We start from the raw sequence: 26,801 nt of genomic DNA, 5'->3' as shown, positions 1-26,801 counted from the left end.
CCATTTCCTAGTTGAACTAAGGTCATTGAAAAATCACAAGGTTATACATTAGCTGTTTCTCATGAACATATTTTAGATGATTAATATAATTAGTCCGAGTAATTATGGGATTGATACATTCACAGATTGGTCTAATTAGCCTTTGAACGGACTGATGGCTCAATTGAAGAGCTAATAAATTATCTGGCTGAACTCCACACACCTTTCATACTTGGTTTGATTAATAACCAAGCTTTTGGCAAAGTAACTGGGCCAAAGGCTAAAACTTATTCTATCAATTTTCAATAATCACATTGTGTTAGTGAGTGTTTATGCTTCCTGAATCTTTATTCTTTTTGTTTTAATAGGTATTTTTGATGCTTATGACAAGGATCAGAAATTTTCATTTATTTGCACATAGATTAGTACTATTAGAAGACTTCTGTGAGACTGCATATCATATATGAGGAATCCTTGAAAACTTAGAAATACCATATAAAATGCAGGAAATTAAACAATAATATTAGTTCTGTGTCATTTGGCATTTCTCATAGAACTTATTTGCAAATTTCTTTGCTTTTACAAATAATATTGACTCCCCCAGTTTTTATTTTTACCTAATTCTATTTATGGGTAGCATAATAAATAAAAGTTTGTTTCAAAATTATTTGTGTATCTTCACAAAGAAATTAAAATATTAATAATAATAATGAATAGTAATATATGTATACAACTTCTGATATTGTTTCTATCTCACTGAGTAAATCTATCTATACTGTATTTACATTTGTTTAATTAAATTTTCAAAATGTTAACTATCGTATATATGAAAATCTTGACACTCAGTTAAGTCCATTTACAGTGATAAATCCACCAATGCACTGCACTCAGCTCAGGCAGTAAATGAAAACTATTTAAGTGTAGCCCTCTAATTATAATGCAAAATCTGCTGTATGATCAGAGCTCATTCACCCTGATGTAAGTAATACAGATTTTTATTCATTCCTATATTGCTTTAAACCTAACTAAATTCGTACCTATTCTTAAGATACACTCCTATAACAACTTATGTAAACTCTGTACATTATGCATTTAACTTAGAAGCTATTGATCAACTATAAATCATAAACTGTTTTTTATCAGAAAAAATATTTTAATTTGATGCTATAATAGTGTCCCTTCAATTACAGAAGTAACTGGTGGTAGGCTAATGGTATGTTTAATAGAATTCCTATTAGTGACACAGTAACTTACTCTTCTCATAGATGCATTGTTATTATTCAAAGCCTTAGTTTTGCCTATTACACACAATTTATTTGCCATATATACATTCTCTTATATCTATCTTATCTTATATCTCTTATATCTTATATCTTATATATCTTATATCTATCATCTACCTACCTATCATCTATACATCCTACCCTGCTCAAAATTTTCATGAAGCACACAGATTGAGTTCATTTTCTCCTTTCCAATCATTTAATCAACCATGTTTGCTAGCATTCCTGAAACATGATTTTTTGTTTTTCTCACAATGTCTCTCTCCTCAATATCTTCTGCCACTTCCCTTATTTAAACCATAATGATGTTTTCCCTTTTAGCCAATAACATCATACTTGGACCAATTTAATCAGAATGTATTAATTTCACTTCATTTTCACATTCATCTCTATTTACTTTTATCCTGAGAACTGTATATTGAGCTATCTTTGTTTCAATTCCATTTTAACAATAGGTTCTATATTTTCCTTCCTCACTTCAGTGTCCAAATCCTGCTGCTACTTTATTAGACTATTCCAAATCACATGTAGCAAGTATATATTATGTATTTTACATTTTATTTATTCTATAAATTCTGAAACAGAGCATTAGATGTGGAAGCTATTTACTAAATATTAAACTAAAACACATTATAATTTATATCAAATGATTTTTTTAATCCTCAAATTTAGGATCTTTTATTTTATTTTTAACATTTTATAATGAGAACAATATATGTTCATCCACTTTTAAGAGTCAGATTTTACCACAGGACTGTAATGACAAAATACCGTCCCCATGTCTCTCTATCCATAAGATAGTACTTTCAATTTTTTAATCATTTTCTCCTGAGTCTGGTACCCTGTTAACAGTCCCATGCCTTCCTTTTCTATGCCTTCCTTTTCATCTGTTTTGTGAAAGCATATTCTCAATCAGTTAGCTTAGAACAAATGTAAGAGGGGTAAAATATTTGGGAATTTATGACTTAGAAAACCTAACTTAAGAGATGTTTTAGCTTATGTAGAATTCTGTGCTGTTACTCCATTTTTTTTTCTCAGAAAATTGAAAGCATTGTTATATTGTGTTCTGGTTTCATGGATTCTGTTGATGATACTATATTTATAATTTCTGACTTAGCATGTGATCGGATTTATATAGCCTCTCAAAAAACTTTTAGGATTTTATCTTGATCCTTGTTGGAATTTCAAAATGATATACTGTACTTGGATATCTTAATAAGAACGTCTTCTATTAAGATGAGAAAGTTTCCTTCTATATTAGTTTTCTTTCTTTTTTTTTTTTTTTTTAAGTTTATTTATTTTGAAAGAGACAGAGACAGTGTGAGTGGGAGAGGGGCAGAGAGGGTGGAAACGTCGAATCCCAAGCAGGCAGTGGCACCCGACATGGGGCTTGAACTCACAAAACCACAAGATCATGACCTGAGCTGAAACCATGCATTGCACACTTAACTGAGCCACCCCAGAGCCCCCTCTGTATTAGTTTTTTTAGAGCCGCTTTTACAAAGTATGACAATCTGGGTAATTTAAAACAACAGAAATTTATTCTCTGTCAGTTCTGAAGCCTGAAAGTCAAAAATCAAGGTGTCTGTAGGGTTGGTTTTCTCAAGAGGCCCTGAGTGAAAAATCATCTCATGGCTGTCTCCTACCTTCTGGTGGTTATTAGCAATCCATGGTGTTTCATGGCTTGTTCATGCATCTTTATTATCTCTGCCTTCTTCTTCATATTATGTTGTCCCCTGTGGGTGCTGTCTCTGTGTGTCCTCTCCTCTTCTTATAAGCACACTATTATTTGTATTTAGGATCCTCTCTAATCTACATCTTAACTAATTACATCAACAAAGACCCGATTTCCAAAAACTCACATTCTGATGTTCAGGGTAGGCATGATTTTAGAGGAACACCAACTCTATCTTCTAGTCGCACTTTGCTGAGAATTTTTATAGTGAATCTGTGCTAAAATTTATTAAATATTTGATCTGTTTCTGTAGATATGGATTGGCAATTTTCTTGTGTTTACACTTTTGAACTGTACAGCCCAGTGGTTTTTGCTATCTTCACAACACTGTGGCACCATTACCACTATCTAATTTCACATTTTCTTCACACCCAAAAGAAACTTTGTATCCGTTAACATCTCTCCTCCTTTGTATACCCTCCCCCTACCCCCACTGGCAACCACTAATCTACTTTTCGTCTTTATATATGTATATGTGTATCGTGAGCATTTTATATAAATGAAATCATATAATATATGGCCTTTTTTAACTAGTTGCTTTTACTTATCATAATATGGTCAACACACATCTATGTTGTAGAAGACAACTATACTTCATTTTATTTTTTCCTGAATAATATTCCATTATATGGATATATTACCTTTTACTGATCCATTTTCAACTGATGGGAACTTGTCTTTTTTTTCTACTTTTTGGCTAATTATAAATAATGCTGCTATAGGCATTTATTACAAGCTTTGTGTGGATTTGTTTTGAATTATCTTAAGTATATGTCTATAATTAAAATTGCTGAGTTATATGATCCCTCCGTGCTTCATTTTTGATGGACTACCAAAAAGAGCAGCTCCACCATCTCTTCCAGCAGTAGATAAGTATTCCAACCCAATCCAACAGTTTAATTATTTTTTTATTATTATCATGTGCTTTTTGGATTGAAGCAATCCTCATCAGTGTGAAGAGTATCACATTGTAGTATTGATTTGCATTCCCCCTATGACTAATTTTGAGCATATTTTCATGTGCTATTGGCCATTTGTATGTATTTTTGAAGAAGGGTTTCTCAAATCTTTTGCCCAATTTTTAATTAGGTTGTCTTTTTATTATTGAATTGTAAAATTCTTTAAATATCTTAGAGACTAGTCCACTACCTGATATATAATTTACATATATTTACTCCCATTCTCTGGGTAGCCTTTCACTTTCTTGATAGTGTTCTTTGAAAAACACATTTTAAAATTTTGATGTAATCAAATTTATCATTTTTTTTTCCTTTCTTGCTTTTGTGCCATACTTAGGAATCCATTGCCTAATCAAAGATCATTACTATGTATGTTACATTTTCTTCTAAGAGTTTAGAATTTTTTAGTCCTATGTTTATTATACCTAAGCTACATTTTGAGTTACTACTTAGGTGGTGTGAGATAGGGGCTCAACTTTACTTCTTCTTGTGAATATCTAATTGTTCTAGCACCATTTGTTGAAAATAAATCTCTGTACTTTATGAGAGCCCTAGGAGTTATACAGTTTATATCATCACCCTGTCATCTTTCCTAATCTCATAACCTTTCAACATACATGCCACTTAGCATTCAGCAAAGACTCAGTGCAGTTGATCTGCAGAATTCTCACTCTCTTCCTGTGTAGAACTATGTTGAACTCTGCCTTGCAACTTAAGCCTTAGTGTCCCTCAGCTTTAATCTCTACCTTCTTAGCTCAATGATATTACTGTGCTCTACTTGGGATCGCTGTCTCTGCATTGTGGTTCATAATACATCTCTAGGCAATTTTATTTCTCACATCACTGATTTTCCTGCTTTCTGGGACCACAATCTGATGCTTTCAGTTATTCAAGGTTTACTTTTGTTTGCTTGCTTTTCTTTGAGCTTTTCCCCCTGTTCTCTTATTATTTATGTTGAAAGTTAAGTCTAGAAATCTTACTGTATCATGGTCAGGAGCAGAGATCTATTTTATAAATTTTTAATTATATGTTAATTCAGGAAACAGCTCCCTCACTCTTTCTGTCTTACACACACTTATAATTAACATATAGGTTAGTAGTTCAGTAAATTTTACATTTTTTTTATTGTTGATAGTGAGATTTTTGATAGATTTTTATATCCATGTTTTATTTTTCCAAGTACATTTATATTAAAGTAGTTATTATGTGTGCATGAAATATAGCCAATAAATTACAAAACAAAGTACTTTCTATGAATTCTTTCATATTTAATGCCATTTTCTGACTTGCTTTAAGAATAATTTAACTTTGTCCCTTGACTTTTAATAATACCTATGGCATTGGTGGCTCAAAAATATATATATTTCATTTTATATTTTATTGGGCATAATTTTAATGAAGAAACTAGTAAAAACTATGTGAGATATAGAAGAAATTGTAGAATTCTGGAATCAGACTGACAGAATGTGAAGCCTTACTCTACCATTTACTACCTTTATGACCTAAGAAAAGCTAGCTACACTTTTTGTACCTCATCTGCATAATGAGGGTCATAATATTTATCTCATGTGGTTGTTGTGAAGTATAAAATATGTGTCTGTATTAAAAGAGTCAGAACAATCTAATAGCTATAAAAATACCATTTCTGTACACAGAGAAAATATAAAGGGGAGAAGTTACAGAATTACAGTTTCAATATAGAAAACATGTGACAAAGTAACTTTTGAAATATAATTAAATCCATTTTATGATCAAAAAGTCATTGATGAGTCACAATAAATAACAATTCTGTTAATCCCTCAAGTTCTGAAACAATTGAAATAAGACAAAAATATCATGGTAAAAGCAGAATATCGCTTGTATCACTATAAAATTAGAGCATGGTTTGATGTGAGAGGTCATCAAGCTAACGCAATCCTTATAAAGCATCATATAAAGGATAGAGAGAGAGAAAGAAACAGACCAAGTACCCTGAGTTCACTAATATTGGTAAGTTAGTTCCAACCACTTGAGTTATATACAAGCCACTCTAACTCTCTGAGAAAGAACAAAGAATGGGGAAAAGAGAAGAATATTTTAATACAAGACCTCTCATTTTCATAGAAAGAAACATAAAACAATGGAGAATAATTTAAAAAATATTTTTTAAAAAACAACAAATACTGTGCTAGTAATTGTCACTAGTACTCATTTCTATCGAGGATCATGATTTTTACCCTTTCCATGCACTTTGTCCTTATGGGTTTATGCATTTAAAAAAAATTCATTATGTTTATTACATTTAGGTTTGGGGATAAGTAGAACTGAATTCATATACTTAACCTTCCATTTTTAAGTGGAAGTCCTCTTTATATTCCTCAATCTGATATGTATAAAAGTTGTGACCAAACCTTTAATTGAGAGTGTTTTTATAATGCAGAAAATAGCCACTCTATGGTTAAAGCTTTGCTTTGTAAAATCACATAGCCCAACCAAAATAAAACACGTTATTATATACTGCTCACTAACTTGGCTATATATCGCTATCCTACCTAATTTGCCTAACAAAGTTAAAAGTTGTTATGCCAGAGACTTTATGGCTGACATTAGTTTATGATGGTGAGGTAGCAGAATATATAATTTGTTTTGCATAGACCAAAATCTGTTGTAAGTAATGAAGAATTATGTTAATAGCAAAGTCAGCATAACTGACATTGTAGTCAAAGAGTAAAGGAATTTATGTACCATCAAGCTATCATGTTGATAAAGTGAATTTTCCTCCCAGAGACACTTAAATGCCTTAGTAAAACAGTGCATAGAAGCAGCTTTTATATCATCTAGTTTTTATCAAATTATGTTTTCTTAACACAGGTATCTGATCAGTGTATCCAATTGCAGGGTACAACGTATGTAAGAAATAATTAGGTTAAAATTGTGTAACAAAATTTCTTAATTCAATTATAAATTTTAACTGTTATGTAGGAATTTTGCATTTATTTACAATGTTTATTGTCAAAATTCCATCACATTACTTATAAATTTTTGAATATGTCTCAATAATAAAATCCAATTTACTGTGAGACTTTGTAAACAAACACAAACAAATGTTCTCCTTGTTTGTCTTAACTGTAAGATATGATATTTGGACTGAACAGAACTTAATTAATATTAAATAAATAGATCAAAATTCATGAACGGCTGAATACAATTATCAAATGAACACTAATGATTGCTAAAAGCTTACATAGTGCCTTTCCCAAGAATGTTTGTTTCCCATACTATTTGAGTCTCCTGTGGTGTCTTTACAAGCCAAACTGAGAAAGTCAACAATTATGTGGCCTCTATGGGGCATTATGTACAAGTAAATTTATCTTTATATCACTTACTGTAACTTTCCCCAGTAAGAAAAAAAGAGCAGACTATGCAGCCAAAATAGTTCAAAGGAGAAAAGTGATGATACAGTATGCATATTAGTATACAAGATTACAGTAACAATATTACCGAGGAAGTTATATACAAACCTAAAACATGTACAATTTCTTATCTAAATGATCAAATAGCATGGATAAAAATGTTACTAATGCTACCTGAAATTTTTCAGTGGTTCCTCACAATTATAAAGATGAAGTTAATATGACATAGAATGATCATCATTATACAGTCTTTTACAGTCTTTGGTTACCCATTGTTTTTTGTTTATTTCTGTTTTTTTTTTTTTCTATTTTATTCTTTTTTTTTTTTAGAGAGAGGCACGAACAAGCAAGCAAGAAGGAGAGGAGGAGAGGGAGAGGGAGAGAGCAAAGGAGAGGGTGAGGAACAGGGTGAGGGAGAGGGGGAGGGAGAGGAAGAGAGAGACTCTGAAGCAGGCTCCAAGCCCAGCAGGCTCCAAGCCCAGCACAAAACCCTATGTGGGACTCAATCCCATGACCGTGAGATCATGACCTGAGCCCAGATCAAGAGTAGGACGCTTAACCGACCGAGCCACCCTGGCACCCTACCTATTGTTTTTTAATAACCACCCAGTCCTCACTGTGCACTCAAGAAACACTGAACTTTGTCATAATTGAAGTGTGCATGCTCTTTCTCACCCCCAAGCAATGTTGACACTCAGCCCAAACAGCTGAGGCAATATGGCACACTTACTGTCAGCTTTGATGTTGTCCTTTGCTCTAAACCCAGAGCGACTACATATGTGAAGAAAACTAAAAAAGCCATGTTGGATTCGTATGCCAGGTAAACCTCTGAGGACAGCAAATTCGTCTTTCACATAGATTTTCTCCTGTTTGGTAAGTGCCCTAAATTACTCTTTACAAAATTGGGGACGTGAGATTAGCTCAGTACTTGCAGCCAGTATTTCCACTTTTAGCAGTGAACAGAAGGAGAAAAGATTTTTAAATGTTATTAAATACATCGTAAGACCATAGTTCTTCAGAAGGCAAATGATTTAAAACTGCTAAACCGAGGGAAAAGGAAATAAAATCTCTTACTGAAAATGAACTCTCAATACAAATTTTAAAAAAAGAAATGGAATGCTAAAAATTCCAGCAAAGTTCACAGTCAAAAATTTAATTTATTCCTGATAAAATTAACTTTTAAAGAATAATATTTAAAAGACTTGGTGTAAGTGGGAAAAAAGATGTTCAAAATTATAACGGAAAGTATAACTTAGATTTAAATGGAAAATAAATTATGAAATAAAAAAGTGAAGTTGAATATTGATAGAGATTCAAATAAATAGAAACTTTACGCAGAAATTTTACACAGAAATTTTAGAACTGAAAAACAGTCATCGAAGGAAGATAAACACAGACCTGAAGAACAGAAAGTGATTTAATGAAAGATGATATTACACTATTTATAAATGCTTTGATATGAAAATAAAACTGCAAGAATGCGAGACACACAATATTATCAGGAGTGAAACTCTGGAAAGTAAAATTTTAAATTATGCTAGAGCAAAGATCTAGATTCAATGGTAGTGGTAATCTTGTAGTTCTTAAAATTATTGGTAGACGTTCATTTTCTAACTACTCTTTATAATTCATTTATATAAATATATTACCTTAAAGTTAATAAAAAGAAAAGAATAAAAGAAAAAAATCCTAGATAAGTTTTGTTAAGCAATATTTTTTCATAGCTATTGTTAGCCATAGATCAAACGTATTAAAAATATGCCAGGTTAGTTCTCCATAACTTCTGAATTCAAAACCTGGAAAAAAAGGGATTGGGGAATTAAAAAACATAAAACACTAAAATACTAAATTTAAGAAGCTCAGAATTTATGTTAATGTCAAGGAAAAAAAATGTGTTCAAGCAAAAAACAATAGGATCAGTGGATATCATATCATGATAATATGATAGTGTCATTTTCCTCAAAAAATCACTATAAGAAACATAATCCCAATCAATGAAAGAAAAGAAGAAGGACAAGAGAAGAATCATTTGTTTTTACAAGATATAAAGACATTTTGATAGTATGGTAATCAAGAGATTATAGCACTGATATTGGAAATTATAAAGAGAACATTAAATAAAAAAAGAACAGAAAGTAACTAATAAGACATGGAAACAATTTATGATAGATAGCATGCATTAATCAAGAGAAACAATATTAATAAAAGCATCTAGAAAAATTAGACTTCTAATGAATACACAATGCAATAAAACATTCAAGTGGACAAAATTATAAAAAATCAAAATCTTCATTTTAAATATTTTCAAAGATAAATGGTAATATACTTATGACCCTGTACATAAGGAAGGATTTCTTAGAAAAGACAGAAAATCAAAGAGATATAGAGGGCAATTAATCAACAATTATGGCCATATTAGAATTTAAAATATTGTCACAAAAACGAAATTATAGAAAAAATAAGTGACCTAGAAAGCCTCCAAAAAATATTTCAATGTATATTATCAGAAAATATTACTTCCAAAGGTATATATTAAACATTTATGCATAAATAATAAAAAAAAGACCAATGATACAATTGATAAAATCTTTGGGTTGGCAGAAATTCACAGAATACCTCAATAGTGAGGGGTGCCTGGGTGGCTCAGTTGGTTGAGCATCTGACTTTGGCTCAGGTCATGATCTCACGATTTCTGGGTTCGAGCCCCACCTCAGGCTCTGTATTGACAGCTCAGAGACTGCTTCAGATTCTGTGTCTCCCTCTCTCTCTGCCCCTCCCCTGCTCACTCTCTGTCTCTCTCTCAAAAACAAATAAACATTAAAAAAACAAAACAAAAAGGAATACCTAAATAGTCAGCAAACAAACAAAAATATAATTAATCTCATTGACAATCAGGAAAATGCAAAGTAAAAGCACTATAGAATACCATTATACACCTATAAAGTTGATTTAAAATAAAAAGACTGACAATACTAATTTCCTATGAAGAAGGAAAACCAAGGGAACTCTAACACATGTGTGGCATATAAATAGCAAATTTTTATAGTACGTTTGGATTGCATTTGTCTATATGTGGTAAAGTTGAGAATTCATGAGCCTAAAATTCAATTTCCAGGTATCTACCCTAGAATTACTCTTATGCAAAGACCTTAGTACAAGAATGTTCGGACAAGCAACCTTTAGGGAAAAAAGGAAGCAATTTGAAGATGTCTACCATCGTTTCATCGTTACATGAATAGCTAACTGATTATGCATTAAATGGAATGTTACAGAGTGCTTGTTTCTCTCTGGTTCCCTATCACTTTCTTTTTTTCTTTTAAAATGGCAGTGATGCCTGGTCTCTGTAGCCACAGGGCATTATCAGAAGAAGTGAATATTGGTGTAGATCAACCAGGTGTCCCTGGACTTTCAGTTCTCTTTATTTCTTGTCTCTAAATCACCATGAATTAAATGCGTCTCCAGTTGTCATTAATGGAGTTGCCCAGTGGAATGGTAGGATGTGCAAGTAATTAAAAATGGTCTGATGGAAGTTCTAGGAAGCAATGCAGCATGGTAGCAGAACTACTTTCAAGGTTAACCCAAATTCGTAGGTGCTTAAATGAGAATTTAGGAGTGCCAGAATCTTCATTCTGTTCAATGACCACTATGCTATATTAAGTGCGGACCATTCAGTCTGGGGATAGGATAGAGAAACATGCATGAATGCCAAATGACAACAATTAAATCAAATAACATAGAAATAGTTCCATCAACATGCCTATTTATAGGTACGTATGGCCAATCTAAGTGAATCCAAATTTGTTTTGAAGCTTAAAACATGTTATGTGTTTCTAAAGAACTATTCTGATTCATGGGTCTCCTGTGTCATGTATGGTATTCATTTTATAGTTACAAAGTGTAACAGAAGGGGAAAGAGCAAAGGAATGTGAGCTTCTAGTTAACGAACAAACAAACAAAAACCCACCTTAGCTATAAAGTTAAATGTCTGCAATAAGTTTTTATCACAGCCATATGAATCCTTACGAATCACACCGGGTAATTCTCCAGTTAATGCCACCAAATATAAGGCCAGAACCTCTGTCTACACACAAACTCTGAGATTATATTTGTTGCCCTGACAGCTTTCAACACATTATAATAACTCCTAAAATCGAAGGCCTGTACTATTTTCAAATATTTTATACATTCACTTTCCAACTTATACTCACAAGAAACTCTTAAGAATATATATATTCTGTCTATGATGTCATAGACAGTGTTCAACCTCTTGTCAATATCAACTATAATATAAAAACCCTAACTGGAAAAAGTCTTTCTGTACAGATTACCTAAACTTTACCACTGAGCAGTGTAATTTTGAGAATTAGGATCTTAATCTTCTGCTACCTGGAAGAAAAAGTAATGTGAAAAGAGATGTAACTTAATTCTTTCAATTTATTTTCCAATAAACTGTCACCTTCAAAGTTTTGGCCAAAAAAAAAAAAAAAAAGAAAAAAGAAAAGAAAAAGAAAAAGAAAAAAGGTCCTATGGGGTTTCCACTAAATAACGGAGATGTCTTTTAAACTGGTTACTTACTTTTACTTTTACATAAACTAGAAATGAGACCAGCTAGAGCCTTGCCGGCAACTGTTTCCTTATCCTTAATTTCAGACGACACGACTGATATTCCCAGGGATGGCATAACATCTGAGACTCTATTTAAAAGTAAAAACAATAAAATATTATGTAAAACATAATTACAAAAATGGTCTAATTGATTAAAGCAAATATTTACTTAAGATAAATAACTGTATTAGTAATATCAAGTAGGTGTGAAAACAAGTACATAATCAAAAGGAGAATTAAAAGTATAGAAAATTTGGCACAGATAAAGAATGCATTTTTTGAACTTGAAAAATAGATAAACTCCATCAAAGAAAGTAGAAAGAGATAGATATAGGATAGAAAAGATAAAATCATACATAAAGAGTATAGTGGTAGAAGTGACAAAATTGGGGCTGTAGGAACTCTAGGAAAAAAGTAATGATAGAGAAATTGGAATAGTTGCCCAGAATTAGAAAGAACTGAAAAACTGCGCATTAAAGAGCCACAGGGAGCTCCAAGATGGAGGCAGAATGGGAAAATAGAAAAATTAAAAAAAAAAGAAAAAGAAAGGAAAATACAGAATAAAATTTGAGCAAATAAAAATTTTATAGTAAATATTAAAGCTTCCAAGAAGAGAGGAGATCATCAACAAAGAAATGACATTGGGCAGATACCTAGCTCCCAATAGCAATAGTGGATATAGGAGTATAATATCTTTAATGTATTTAGAGAAAATATTCTTGGACTTAGAATTCTATCAACTGAATTGTCTTTAAATATGACAGGCTACTTCACATATTTTTTTCTCAGATATGCCCTTGCTCAAAAGAGTTGTCACATAAATATCCACATTGAAATATGTATTTGAAGTAACAATAGGAACAAATATTATACAACTATGAGAAGTAATGTGGTCAAGTATTTAACATTTTGTTTCCTTTTATTTTATTTTTTTTACATTTATTTATTTTTGAGAGACAGAGTGAGACAGAGCGCAAGCAGGGGAGGGGCAGGGAGACACAGAATCTGAAGCAGGCTCCAGGATCTGACCTGTCAGCACAGAGCCCGATATGGGGCTCCCACCCACAAATGGTGAGATCAAGACCTGAGCCAGACCTTGAACTGACTGAGCCACCCAGGTGCCACTAACATTTTGTTTTCTTGAAAAATTAATAATAAAAAAGAATATAAAAATAGAAAGTATATGGAACAGAAGTGGTTCCAGGAAATACACCCTTTATGGATAGGAAACTGGAATTGCTTATCTGATTTGGTTAGGTTCAAAGAGATTAATGGTTTTAATTTAATGGAACTAGGATACTGGAAGTTCAGGGCCAGCAGTGGCAAATAGCTACTTAAATTATCACCAGAAGTCTTCTGGAATGAAGCATCTATTAATGTTACAGCTTTAGGAGAACAATAACTGTTGTAACAGATCTTGATGAAATTGTAGATGAGAAGCATTGTTAGGTGAAATGGCTACTCCTCACTAACTTCCAGATAATATAGTAAAGAAAATGAAAAATTTGGCACAAGGCAGAGAACCACAGTACTTCTATGAATGCTCAGAAGAATCTCTTATGTCTCGAATATGCAGAAAATATTACCTGAAATCAGGACTTTGAATTTTAGGGGCACTTGGCTGGCTCCGTCGGTTAGGCATCCGACTCTTGATTTCGGCTCAGGTCATGATCTCACGATTCATGGGTTTGAGTCCAGCATTGGGCTCTGTCCTGACAGCACAGACCCTTCTTGAGATTCTCTTTCCCTCTCTCTCTCTCTCTGGCCCTACCTAGCTCATTTTCTCTCTGTATCAAAAATAAATAAATAAGCATTAAAAAAAAAAAAGACTGAATTTTATCATGCAAGTTGCAAAACTATAATGTAATTCAAAATGCTCTTTTTAATGAAATTTATAGTATTAATTGGGAAAATGTAAGGTCCTGAGAATTAGAGTAGTAATTCTATTTGGTAGATTTCAATTAATCTGAGGACAAGAGTATATTCACACTTGCATGCCTTTCTCACCTTTGGGGAGATTAGATAGATGACTCTTCAAAAGTCTCTAATGCCTTTATCTGAGGCAGATTTTTTCAAGGGGATGCTGATTCTTTCAGGAAACATTAACTTTCATTTCCCCAGACTTGTAGCTAGAACAGGATTCCAGTGGAACGCAAAACGTTGAATAAAAAGCCTTATCCAAGAAGAGATATCATGTATTCTGAAAGAATCTTGATATTTTGTAAGGTGAGCCTATAAACTAGATGTACTATATGGATTCCACAGATTTGTGTGGCCTCATTTCAAACTTACGTAAGACAGTCTGAGGCAGTCGGTATTTTTAATTTTGAAGTACTGGAGAGATAGAGGAGGGGAAGTTAATTCTACAAGGAGGCAGGATTGTTTATTGCACCATGACAGAAGGTTTTTTTGACTATGTTTTTCATGCTTCTTGAATATTTTGGAAACCACATGGCTTTTCCAGGGCAATGAAAACTATGCTTTTTTATTGTTTTGAAGAATGTGGAGTTTTTTTAGTTTGATAAAATGCCATTGCCACCCAGAAATAGGTAAGCATCTATACTCCTCATTCAATTCCCCTTATAGCCCAGTGTCTGAACCACAAGAAGGTCTCCTTTCTTACTTCTACCCAGTTGCTCATTTTCCTTGATCACGGAATAAAGGGGAGGTGGTTGTATGTGTGAATGGTGTGTGTGCATGTGTGTGAGAGTTGTAACACACCCTTGGAATTTTATCAGAGTCTACTTTCCCTATCCATACCAACTCCTTTAGACCTTAACAGATCCATCAACTTCCAGGAATGCCCTCCTCCAGAACTCCCTCACATATTGCTTCCTTCCATGACTTTATTAGACAACTTTTAATCACGTTTCAAGATCAAATGATTATTTTCTACATATTTTCTCTTTCCTTTTTGGTTTGGGTCACATTTTTCTTTATGTTTCAATAACACTTGGACATTACCTTTATTACCATTCTACTCAAGTTTTATATATGTAATCCTTCCCTCCATCTACCTCTCCTCTAGCTCCTTTTATATTGTGAGTTTTCTTTGGGAAAGGAATGGTTATTGTTTTTCCTGGACAACTATAGGGTCTAACACAGTTGGCATCAGTTATAATCACTATACTTTTTATATTTGTTTTTCTCTTTTATAAATATATATGAATAAAAACATATAATTAAAATAACGACTAAATTATCTAAAATCTAAATAGGAAATAAACCCTACTAAAAACCATGACTTCTCTTTAATTTTTTCTTAATCTTCCATTATTTAGGAGAAAGGATCATGTTGTGATTTCATCATTAAACCAATTCCCAAAGGGAATAAAATACTAAACTTCCACATTTCAGAGTCATATCATGTACAGATACTGAGAATGTTTCAATGTTGAAAATGTATTCCATCTGCCACTGGAAGGTTGATATACAGTGATATAGCTATTTTTATTGACTATTAGAAATATATAACTGTTAAATATATTGTATCCTGAAATTTTAAAATGTTTATATGGTTCCAAAATTTATTTTCTTTTTTTGTCTAGATAATGGCAAATGTGCCCAATATTTATTGAAGAGTTTTTTTCTACATATTTAACTAACCTAGTCTTATTTATTTTAACTCTATAGTGTTTTTAATCCTGGTCATTAAACAGTATTTAAACTGATATTTTTCTGGAGTATAAAGCCAAGTAAAGATACAGATCACATTGAAGTTTTTTTTTTTTTTTTAAATTAAAAGGAAAGATAAAAAGCACATCTGGTAGGCAACAGTAGCCAAAGGGAAGAAACTAGAGAATAATATAATAAAACAGTAAAAATACCACCTGCTTATGATTTCTGCCTCTTTTTCTAGCAGTAGTTCCATAGTATATTACAGAACTTGGCACAAGAATCTATTTTATGTATGCTAGGCAGCTGTGCTGCCCTGGATATCTCCAAATGTGTTAGTCAAATATAGTCATTAAAATTTCTATTTATATAATTTTTTGGTACATAAAAGTCTAGTTAATGCCATATAAGCAGTAATATGTAAATACCTTCAATCTGCTTGAAAACTTTGAATCTATATATTATTAAGATATCTAAATACATATGTGACTTTTAAAATCATCATATATTTATGACTCCATATTATAATATTATTAAATGTATTCCTTACAATATCACAGGTGAGTATAGGCATTTGGTGAGGTTTGATTTTTCAAAACATTTCCTCAAAGTCTTAGAAGCTGCTGAAAAAAGTCTGAAAAGCTGCTAATGTGAGGCATTAACCATCTTTCTTACTGAGAATAAATAATTTGTCTCATTTCATATGGAGTTTATGTCTGTAACAACCACCTCTGGACTCATGAATCATGAAAGGTAAAAACAGGAGAACATATGGTGGCTTTGCATATTTTCTCCAGAGAGCTCATTCTAAAGTTTTTCAGAATTTGTCTTAAATTTGACAGAATTACTCAACCAGTTTTCACAACGAGTTTCTTTTTAGATACTGAAGAGGAAAGCTGCAAAGGTAAATTTGGTTATATTAATGTGTATATATCAACCTATACTTGTATAACACTTTATAGTTTGACAAGAAATCAACACGTGATCTCAGTCTTCAGTACAACCATCTGATTGGATAATCTATTTATTTTAAAGATTATTAAAGACAATTTTAGCATTAGACATTGGCTTAGGTTTAGATTACATAAAAACTGATCTCTCCCTAATAAGTCATGGACAAGTCACAATCTTCATTAATGAGCTCACGCTATTTCAGATATGCAAGATGAAAAAAATCACCAATCACATTGCAGTAAACAAGAGATATATGACACTATTAACAATAGTCAAAAGGCTCTTCTTATGTTCCCGCTACTAACCTAAGCATATTATCATCACCACCTCATTATAATGCATGTATGAGGTAGGCTCTGTTATTTCCATTACACAGTTGGAAATTAAAAAATTAAATTATTTTCCCATTAGTAGTAATACAAGGTAAGGATAAGGTCCAATCCCAAAATATGACATCAGAACCCAAAAGTCCATGAAAAAGGGACAGTTGGATTATGGAAATTACTTTTTGTGCCAGAGAGGACAATGTGGGGTGTAGATGTGTTCACAATAAAAGTGAAGCACAAGCTTATTCTTGAAGTGTAACCAAGAATGCCATGTGAATATAGTGAGAAATATACCGCAAACAAAAAATCAACTCATACAAAGAAAAGGTCTTGTATAAATATGGATGGAGGTTCCTCAAAAAGTTAAAAATAGAACTACTCTATGGCCAAGCAATTACACTACTAGGTATTTGTCCAAAGGATACAAAAATACTGATTCATATGGGCTCATGCACCCCAATGTTTATAGCAGCACTATCAACAATAGCTAAATTATGGAGAGAGCTCAATGTCTATCAACTGATGAGTGGATAAAGAAGATCATATATGTATATGTATATGTATATATATATATATGTATATATATATATATATGTATATATATATATATGTATATATATATATATGTATATATATATATATATATATATATACTCAGCTATAAAAATAATGAAATCTTGGCATTTGCAATGATGTGGATGGAACTAGACTGTATTATGCTAAGCAAGTAAGTCAGTCAGAGAAAAACAAATACTATATGATTTCACTCATATGTGGAATTTTAGAAACAAAACAGATGAACATAGAGGAAGGGAAAGAAAAATGAAGTAAGATAAAAACAGAGAGGGAGACAAATCATGAGACTTAACTATAGAGAACAAACTGAGGGTTGCTGGAGGGGAGGTGGGGGGGGGATGGGCTAAATGGGGGGTGGGAATTAAGAAGGGCACTTGTGATGAGCACTGGGTGTTATATGTAAGTGATGAATCACTAAATTCTACTCCTGAAACCAATACTACACTGTATGTTAACTAGCTTGGATTTAAATAAAAACTCGGAAGAAAATAAAGTTCAGAGAGAAAAGAAAGTATGATGTCTTTGCGATTGTTTGGTGTGTATAGTGACTTATGTGTATAATATGAACAAAAATGTGGTGAAAGTGAGGATGGAAAGTTAGAATATGCCAAGTTTTAAGAATGGAAAACGGGGACAATTCATGTATATTTATATGCAGAATTAGCAGAACTCGGTAACTAATATGAGAGAGGTGAGTCATCTTGAAATTATTGACATATTTCTTATTGTCAATGTTTAATTATAAAAGTGATATAGAAACATTCACCCATTTAAGCTTAATGTGCTTTCTCCTTGATTTACAGTAATGTTGATAGCTTAAATTCAATAAACTATATGTATGACATATTAAACAGGTCTTCAATATAAATTTAAAAAATTTCCATGTGACCAGGGCTTCTAGTTCCCTTTCTCCTTGTAACTGTAAGAAAAAACCCAGATCTTCCTTTCACCTTGCTCCCCATGTCTAGGAACAATTTCTTAAATATGGGAATCATAAAGCTTATTAATCCATTTGTTACCAAGTAATATAACAGTGGAACTGAGCTGTCACATAGATCTTAGATAGTGTGAAAGAAATCTCGTAAGTATTTTTGGGGGGATAACATTAAAGAAAAAAGATGTAAGTAAACAGATCTGGGATAACTGGTCACTACACCTGGATTTGATGTGGTTACATTTTATGACCCTTGGCATGGCATTTTCAGTAAAGTATTTCCACTGAAAATAACTTTCTCATCCTGAAGTTGAGTTTAGGTATCAGACTGGAGAACAAAAAGCAGATAAGGCAAAATGATTTTACAGCAAAAAGTATTACTAGTGAGATAGAAAGCCACTATTTAATGATAATATGTTCACCAGGAAAATAAAGTAGCCCTTCCATTTAATAGCATAAAGAAGAATTGCATAAAACAAACAAAAAATGGTACCACAATAATTAGTATCATCATCATCAAATACCAGATATCAAGACTCTTACAAAGCATTGGTATACAATACAGTGAGGTATTAGTGCAAGAATACAAAAAGATGACCAATGAAATAGAAAAGAGAAACCAGACACACATTGTATGATTACCTGATGTGTGACAAATCTGCTTTTGCAGTGAAAAGAGAGGCAAAAGTGGTGTTTTAAGAAATACTACTAGTTCACTTAAACAGCCATAAGACAAATTTAAAAAATGTTGTGACCCCTACCTCATGCCAAACATAAAAATATATTCAAAATAGTGCTCAGATCTAAGTGTGAATATAAAAAGAATTATCTCTTGGAAGATGACACATAGAAAAATATCACCAAAATCTGAGTAGAAATTATTTCTCAGGCAGGACTTGACAAGCAGTAGCCATACAAGCAAGCATAATAAATTAGGCTATATTAAAAATAAGAACTCCTCTTCATCAAAGATATTTTATAAAAATAAATGCACAAGTCAAAGAAAGTATGGATGAAAGTACTCGAAATACATGTTTTTTGCTAAGAAAAGACGCATATCCCTAACTACAAAGAATTTTAATGTATTAATAATAAAAGGTAAATAGTCCAACAAAAAAAGCCAAAAATGACCCAAAACATCATTAGTTGCCAAGAGAAATGTATATTAAAGCAAAAGTGAAATTCATTCCCTACTCAATAGGATGGCTAAAATAAAATAGAGAATACCAAGAGATGATAAATGTGTTGAACAACTAGAATACATATACATTACTGTTTTGGAGTATAAATTCATAGAACACCTTTGGAAAACTGGTATTGTCTACGAGATTAAACATATCATACCTATAATAAAATTACCTAAAATAAAATGTCCATATATCTATAGGAACATTATCAGTAATAGTTAATGATGGGAAACTGTCCAAATGTTTCTCATGAATAGAACAGATAAACAAGTTATATTTCATTGAAATAATAGAACAGTGTGAGATTTTTTCCACACCAAAAAGTATCCAATAGTATAGATAAAATTCAAAACCATAATGTTGAGTGAAAGAAATTGAACACAAAAAAGTATATTCTTTATGATTCATTTTATGTAAAGCTCCAATATAGGTAGAATTCAAGATAGTGATTGTCCTTGGAAGATATTGACTGGTAGGTGACATGAAGGTATTTTTGGGGTGTGTCAATATTTGTTTTTCATCTGAAGCTGCTGGATGGAAGGATGGGTTAATTTTCTGAAACTTCGGCATGGTGTAAACTGGATTATGCATTTTTTGGATTAAATGAATCTCTTCAAATATTGATAGTGGTTATTTCATTATCAAATTTGCAGAATTTCCTTCTTCTTGTGCTTCTTTATTTATTGCTTGAATTTTACTACTGAACATACACTGTTTCCTCAGAAATAATATTGTTTTCAAAATTTGTCATTGTTTTCCTTCAAGTTTATTCATAAAACCAAGATGTTAACCATTTGCTTGAATAAAGACGCTTCCACATCAATTCAGTTAATCAAGAATGGGATTTCTAGCATATCACCCTAAGGGAGAGACTGCCAAGACATTAGTTAATGTATCAGTAATAATGCATAATTTATGCTTATACCTAATATATCTTTTGATTTCAGTTAATAGAAAACAATTGACAAAAACTATTATTAGAGCATATATAGAAAACTTTTAAATGATGCTTTAATCTAATGACAAACTTTTTTTTTTTTTAATAACACATACCTGCTAGTAGAAAGTGCAACCTTGGTTTGTTGATAGTGTATATATTTCTTGAACAATGTTAAAAAGGCTTTAAAAATATTTTTAAAAATTTTGGGTTTAAAATTTTTCTCTTCCATGAGACACTTTCTGAAAATTAGAAATTATTTTCTAAAGTAAAATACCATGAATGACAAACTTTTCATGATTTGAGGATGTAGAATTAGTTATCATATATACTTACTTTTACAAAAAGATGCTTATGAGTAACTAACAATATCTTTCAGTGATATAGTATTTTCAATGGGCTCTGCAATAAAAAATATCAAAGAAGTATAGTCCCAACCCTTATATTGCTTGCAAATAGTTATAAAAAAATAGAGAAAAAGTGAGCAGTGAATGGTATGGATATGCCTTTTACTGTAACAATTCATACATGCAAAGACCACTTGGGCAGGCAATATGGCAAAAGAAAAAAAAAATTAGAAGGCATTGTATTCAAGTTGAAGATAGAATGATATGCGTGTTTTAAATAAGTGCAGAAGTCAACAAACTTTTTGTTTATAGGGTCCAACAGAAAATTGTTTTGGCTTTGTGGACCATACAGACTCTGATACACTACAAAACTCAGCATTTATAGCACAAAGGCAGCCTTAGATGGTATGTAAACATATGTAAGCAAATGTGCAAGTGTGTATTACAATAAAACTTATTTTAGAAAGAAATAGGTGGCAGGCCAGATTAGGTCTACAGGCTAGTTTTCAAACTCGGGAAATACAGTACGAGACTTAGTTTCTAAGTTTTCTATTTATTAAAGGTCTTCTTTTATTACAAATTTCTACTTCATCCCCAAACTCTTTGAATTTATGAACCCATTCAGTTTAAGAAAAGTATTATCATGCCAACAATTATTTCCAACAATTTAGAGTGCTTTTTTTCCTATATTAAACTTAAGATTTGATAGCAAACTTAACATTTCTACTTTTCCTCTTTAAGCTAGCCAGGAAATAAATGAAAGAAAAATCAGTTTGGGGCTGTTTTGTGCAAGCCGTTGATATTTACTAAATGGGTAGTAGCTGCATACACAAATCTGCTGGCAGAAAATCAAAGACGAAGTTTTAAATGAGTATGCTTGTATATTTTACCGTACATGAAGTTTCCCCTTAAAATCAAGTTTGTTTGTTTTTTTTTTTTCCCACTACACTGGTGAATTTGAATACGGGTTTTTTTCCCCTTGTGATTTGCTTTCCTTGATTTGACTTTCTTTTCCTTCTTCTCTCTCCACCTTCTCTTCCAGCATTCTTGAAATTAAGAGTCTGTGATCTATAACAGAGCTTGTCACCGGACAAAGCAGCAAAATATCTCTTTCTTCCATGCAACTTGTTATGAAATCAACAAATTAAAGTTTTCTATCACCAAATCAGACAAAAGTTTAAGTAAGGATGAACAGTGAAGGTAAAGCACTATTAAGGAAACCAAGACTTAAAGTTTACGTTTCTCTATAGTTAATAGTTTCTTATGTTAATAGCTTCTAATCATACTCTTTGAATATCAGGATCACCCCCAAAATGCTTCAATAGATATGGATATGGATTTCTATCTGAAAATGGCCATATTCTCAGGTGAAGAATGTCTTTTGATTTATCAAGACAGGCATAGCAAAAAAAAAAAAAAAAAAAATCAGTTTTCTGCCTAGAGTTGTTAATTATGAAAGTGCATAATGTTATTGGAGACAAACATACTGGTAACAAAAGTATGTGTTTATTCAATCACCAAGCCTTTGAAAAGACAACAGAAATAATCTTCAAACCAAACAAAAGTAAATTACATTTTGAAAATTAATTTGTGAAACAGGATCTCCTGGCGTCGTCAATAGACTCATGTAAACTGTAACTACTTTGGAGAACACTTCTTTGCATTTATTAGAATTTTACTGGGGCTCCTGGGTGGCGCAGTCGGTTAAGCGCCCGACTTCAGCCAGGTCACGATTTCGCAGTCCGTGAGTTCGAGCCCCGCGTCAGGCTCTGGGCTGATGGCTCAGAGCCTGGAGCCTGTTTCCGATTCTGTGTCTCCCTCTCTCTCTGCCCCTCCCCCGTTCATGCTCTGTCTCTCTCTGTCCCAAAAATAAATAAACGTTGAAAAAAAAAAATTTAGAATTTTACTTTCATGTGTAAGTGGCATAAAGATAATTCAAATATTTAAATACCTATTAAACTATACATAAATTAAACATTGAAAATGTGTTAATCTATAAAGATATTCCCTACAAAAATCTTTTTTAGTTATATTTAATATTCGATAAGTGAATTCAATAGTAATTGTAAAAATAAACATTCATATTTTAATTTTTTAACCTTGAGGAAGGGCTTTATTTTATTTATTTAGCACTAATCAATTTAATGTTTCCTACTACTTGGCAAGATCCATAATACAAATATGTCTTGTGGTATTTGTTACAGTATTTATTAGGAGCTGGGAAAAAGCAAGAGAAAACTCTGAGGGCCAACCCCCCATAGTCATCCCCCAACATATTTTTTTTCAGAACAGGAGTTGAGGCTGAGTCATGAGGACGAGAATGCCAATACTGAAGAAGTTTACAGTTACAGGATTCATAGGGCAAAATGAAGTACAATGCACCATGAGAGGGAAAATGAGCATTTGTGCAATTGATGAGAGCAAGTACTAGGCAAAGCTGTCTGTTGAATGCCTGAAACCCACTAAGAAGTGGAAAATCAACTAACAAGATGGCACGCAATGAGAAAAACATAAATGGAAATAATGACTTTTAACTTTTTCAAAGTATAACTTTAGCAAAACGGGATTAGATAACAGACAAGAAAACAAAAATCTTCAAAGAATGTTTCTGCATCAACTAACATAATTCTTCCCCAGATAGTGCTTCCTGATACTTATACACATATATTCTGGCAAAATATAATCCATTGCAATCTTACATTAAGGAGCCAGTCATTTTGGTTAGTATTGAAATCATTACAAATTCAGATATAATTGTAATTTTAGTCAGTAACTGACAATATGATATTGAGACTTTACTATATATAATCTAAGGATTATTAGCAAATTTTTCTTTTTTTATGTTTACTTATTTATTTTGAAGAAAGAGAGAATGTGCGAGCGGGGCAGAGAGAGAGTGGGAGAGAGAGAATCCCAAGAAGATTCCTCACTGTAAATGTGAAGCCTGACAAGGGGCTTGAACTCACAAAACCGTAAGATCATGACTTGAGCTGAAACCAAAAGTCGGATGCATAACCAACTGAGCCACCCTGGCACCCCAGGTTTCTCTTTTCTTATGTTCAAAGCCATTGACCTTTTCTTTTCTGTGAACTATTTTTATACTTTTGCCATTTTTTTCTCATCTCCTTTTCTTTATTTCTAGGAGCTTTTCTTTTCTCATCTCTTTTTCTTTATTTCTAGAAGAAACAACTTCTTTAAAGAGCCTCATTAGCTCTACAAAAAATCTTAAACAACACAAAGAAAAAAATGTCAAATTGGGTTTTTACAGTGCAAATATGCATGCCTTTGTGTACACACAAACCCCCATTAAAATAAAGTTACTCCTATAATACAAGTTTCATTAAATACTGCCACACTAATGAGAGGCACTCGCATCTAAGGGCCTAGGAGAGCTTTATAGATCCTGTTTCAAAGATGACAGAGTCTGAGACTGAAGGAAAAAAACTTAATATTTACATGGAAAGGCCAAGTCTCTACAAAAAAAAAAAAATGCTCAAAATAGTAGGTCTTTGTGTTTAAACAATTCACTATTAAAATCAAAACAACAAAACAAAACAGTTCACCATTATTTTACATTCTAAAGTGCTAAAGATAAATAGAAATAGAATGATTTCATTGTCTATGCTATGTTCTTCATTTTTCTCCATTTTGTCATCACTTGTAGACTTTGGTGTTTTGTTCAAGTATTTATTTTATAAAGTCAATTGTGCCCTTTTTCCCTACATTTTTCAGGATTTTGAATCCTATTTAGATTGCATTTAGATTGGCCACTTCAATCTAAGGTAATACATGAATTTAGCCATGTTTTCTTCTAATATTTATATGGCTTTATATTTAGCTCTCTGATCACTAGGGGATTGTTTTTTCTGGTTTATGTAGTGGGATATGGATGCAATTTCTCTTTCTTTCCTTCTTTCCTTTTCTTTCTTTCTAATAGCAATCAGTTTTCCCATTGTGACTTTTAAAATGCTGATATTTACCCCACTGAAAGAAAATGCTACCTTAACATACACATTCCCATCTGTATCTGGTGTACTTCTGGACATTCTCACCTGATCATGTCATCTGCCTACTCATGTGCCAGTAAAGCTCTCCCATCACCCTCCTCTGGGCTCCCTGGAGAAGGGAAATTTACTCAATTTAGGTGATGCTTACAGAATTTCTTTCTGAGGCTGGGCCTCTCTCAATAAATCACAGACATTTGAGATTCATGAGCCTCTGCCCCTGAGAGGCTCTTTCAGAGACAGTTTACCAGTGCCCATATGGCAGTACTCATAAGCACTAGGATTTTCTGTCTCCTAAGGTGACTGAAAATATACTCCCGGGAGTTTGTTTCTTATTCTATTTTTTTGCCTCAATAGTTTTAGGGAATTGTGAAGGTTTCCCAAGTTTGAATAGTTGAATTCTGCATAACACATAAGGCTTTCACTGAAAGGCAGAGTTACAGTGCAGCAAGAGAGAGTGCAGGCAAGGTTTGCAAGGTCCAGGTGCAAGCTCGCCAGGGTGCTTATTCATGTAAGCCAATGCGTGTCTCTACATGGGACCATGAAGTCTATACAAGGGATCTTGGCTTGAGAAAACTTAAAGTATAAATCTTCAGGGCTGTTATTTTCTTATTGTTGTTAATGCCCTTCTGGTTGTATACCCATGCCAGGCTATCTAATTGGTTAGGTCAATGACAACAGTCAGTGACCCAACTGCTCCTGGTGGTTGCCAGGAGGGTTTTGGACTTAATGTCAAAATCCCAGTGCTCTTATCTTGATCTAGAGTCAGACAGTCTTCTTCAGATATAAAGAGAGAGCTTGCCAGGTATGGAACTATACCATATTCTCCAGAGAAGGGTGAAAATTCAGAATGAGACTGTTAATGGTATTCCTAGTGAAACTTGACTTAATATGTGCATTTTCAATTTTTACATAGTTAAATTATCCTCCAAATCAGCTGTATTAATTACACCCCCACCAGCAATGTGGAAGTGACTCTTTCTCTACATCCATAACATCACTGTTTGTTACTAACTTTTCATTTCTTTTGTCCTTACAATAGGTTAAAAATAGGAATATGTCATGTACATTTAACTTCTATAAATCTTATTACAAATAAGAATAGTTTCCGGGGCACCTGGGTGGCTCAGTTGGTTAAGTGGCCAACTTCAGCTCAGGTCATGATCTCACGGTTCGTGGGTTCAAGCCCCGCATCGGGCTCTGTGTTGACAGCTCAGTGCCTGGGGCCTGCTTCAGATTCTGTGTCTCCTTCTCACTCTGCCCCTCCCCCGCTCACGCTCTGTCTCACTCTGTCTCTCAAAAATAAATAAATAATAGATAAATAAAAGAAAATTTAAAAAAATGAGAATAGTTTTTTTTTCATGTTTAGCTTCCACTTGTGCTCTTTCACTTAGTGTTCTATAAATTCAGCTTTTCCTCTTCATAAAAGTTAATGTTTTTGAAGTGTTATGCAAGTATTTTTCTAATTTGCCTTTGTCTTTATTACAGTGACTTCTACTTATATCATGTAAACATTTAATTTCATTTTTAAATAATCAGTAATTCATATACATTCATGTGTATATGAATGTATGTATAATGTATATGTACATATGCATATTCATATGTATATGTATATCCATATGTGTATGACTATATATTCATATGTAATATATACATATATATAGCAACTCCTTCTTTCTCTTTCTCTCTCTCATCTGAAGATGTATGTCAAGAAGTGTTAATGAATATTTTAGAATAAGGATACAACTTCTTTCCCAGAAACAATATGTGAGTCAGAACTATCCTAGTACATTCATAAAATAAGCTGTTTTTTATAAAGCACATGTTGTAACTTATATATCAAACAAAAACTCAGAACATTTTGGAAGTGATAATGATGATGCATCAATAATTTATTCATTTGAATAGATTAGATTTATGGTGTATCTATTCATCAGATAATGAACTTGTAGGTGTTTGCAGAAT

The 26,801-nt window shown here is 32.5% G+C and overlaps 1 long non-coding RNA gene and 1 other non-coding gene across 2 annotated transcripts in view; both read left to right on the top strand.

The window, feature by feature from the left end:
- Positions 1-26,801, top strand: part of LOC128312968 (uncharacterized) — a 305,360-nt gene that overhangs the window by 213,949 nt on the left and 64,610 nt on the right. The gene's annotated exons all lie outside the window — the stretch shown is intronic.
- TRNAQ-UUG (transfer RNA glutamine (anticodon UUG)) lies at positions 9,981-10,065 on the top strand. The gene has a single exon. It is a non-coding gene; the product is annotated as a tRNA-Gln (tRNA).

Source organism: Acinonyx jubatus, chromosome E4 (assembly GCF_027475565.1).
Source record: "Acinonyx jubatus isolate Ajub_Pintada_27869175 chromosome E4, VMU_Ajub_asm_v1.0, whole genome shotgun sequence".
NCBI classification, from domain to species: Eukaryota; Metazoa; Chordata; class Mammalia; order Carnivora; family Felidae; genus Acinonyx; species Acinonyx jubatus.
The sequence above is the reverse complement of the archived record's forward strand: the minus strand, read 5'-3'. Positions and strand labels throughout refer to the sequence as shown.